The sequence below is a fragment of the Sinocyclocheilus rhinocerous genome, unplaced genomic scaffold (genome assembly GCF_001515625.1).
Source record: "Sinocyclocheilus rhinocerous isolate Xijiao unplaced genomic scaffold, SAMN03320098_v1.1 C36738564, whole genome shotgun sequence".
In the NCBI taxonomy this organism is placed as follows: domain Eukaryota; kingdom Metazoa; phylum Chordata; class Actinopteri; order Cypriniformes; family Cyprinidae; genus Sinocyclocheilus; species Sinocyclocheilus rhinocerous.
The window spans coordinates 1-1,644 of NW_015785467.1; the positions used below are offsets into that span (position 1 = coordinate 1).

The 1,644-nt window shown below is 36.6% G+C and overlaps 1 pseudogene; it reads right to left on the bottom strand.

The window, feature by feature from the left end:
* Positions 1-156: 156 nt before the first annotated feature.
* On the bottom strand, positions 157-1,102 carry LOC107736494 (ras-related protein Rab-39B-like; annotated as a pseudogene).
* Between the last annotated feature and the right edge of the window lie 542 nt (positions 1,103-1,644).

Below are 1,644 nucleotides of genomic sequence, written 5' to 3' on the forward strand. Positions count from 1 at the left end.
TTTTTAATCACAACAGATATTAGTTACAAAACAAAATTCAAGTCCATTTAAAAGAAACATTTCACTGGCACAACATCTACTTTAATATAATGAAATATTTGGGATTTATAGTGGTTTATGTCTTGCATATTTTTATTTTGTCACAATGCATGGCTACTTTAAATGGCCATCAATGGAAAAAAAATGCAGTCTCATGTTAATTTTATGAGACACAGCATTTGCTGTTTTCAGCTGGCTCATCTTTGTTGGTTTTGTTTTCATGGATCTTGCCCCAGCGTTCATGTAAGCGCACCTCTCCACTCAGATAACCCTGATAAATGTGCCAGGCCAACAGCTCAAAAGCTTCTGCCACATTGTGACCCGCTATGGCCGAGGCCTCAATGTATGGTGCTCCCAATTCACTTGCGAACTGTGCCACCTCCTCTTGATTCACTTCCCACTCATTTCTGTCACACTTGTGTCCCACAAGTACAAAGAGGACAGTGTATGGATTCACTGTATTACACACCTATGTGTACTGATGCTTAATGACTCTGAAAGACTCACGATTGCCCAGGTCAAACACCAGCAGGCATCCAGCTGAATGAGGAATGTAAGGCTGGATAAGCTGACGATTCCTGAAAACATAACAGTTCATGAGGTTAAACAACCAGTGTGCATTAAGTGCTTTTATTTTTTATACATTTATATTTATTTTTTAAATATGAAAGTAAACAATTTTTAAGCTAGCTTTTGTAATACAGTATAATATAGTCTTCATTATACTGTGTTGTCATTTTGGAGAATGACTGCTTTCATTTTTGACAAGAGTAATAAAGTAAATAAAGGTGTGTTAGTGAGTACCACACACCTGTGTGAGTTCTCACTGCTTACCAAAATGCTTCATGACCAGTCGTATCCCAAATCTGTAGCTGTACTCTCACGCCAGGCTCCACCTCTAGGATGTGATTGCAGAAGTCCACTCCAATGGTACAATTTATTTTCTCTGGATACAAGCCATTTAAGTATCTATACAGTATGCATGACTTGCCCACATTACCGTCACCTATCATGATGATTTTAAAACGGTACAGGCACTCAGTACCATTCATGACAGCTGACATTGCTCCAGGATCCTTAAAGATTTGACCAGAGAAAAGATCAAATTATAATTGATATTCAGTTGGCTACATTTCAATTACATGCAGAGTTAAATCCACAATTCTTCAAGTTTTACATTTCAGACCTGTACCTGTTGGGTTTCTGAAGAAAGATTTCCTGTTTGAATGTGGTAGGGGTCGGACCTTCCAGTGCTGATTCGATTTGTGTATTTTTTTCTTCTGGTTAATAGAAAGTTGTCTTACAGGTTTATATGACACGGAAATGGGAGTTATGTGACAGGCGGGGTTTATAAAAGAAAAGGAAGTATTTCTCAAAAACCTCTGAAGATTGAATATATCCTTTTGTGTGTGTGTATGTAGAGAGAGAGAGAGATTTTTAATGTGCTTTTAAATTAGTTTTGATAGTACGCAAAACAACAGAAGAGTATTTTATCAACACTTCAGATTTGGTATGAAAAATGTCATAAGTTTATTGTATACTTACAAAAAAATGTAAAATGTTTTTGAATACTTTAGTGGTTTCAAATCACACAGACACAAATCC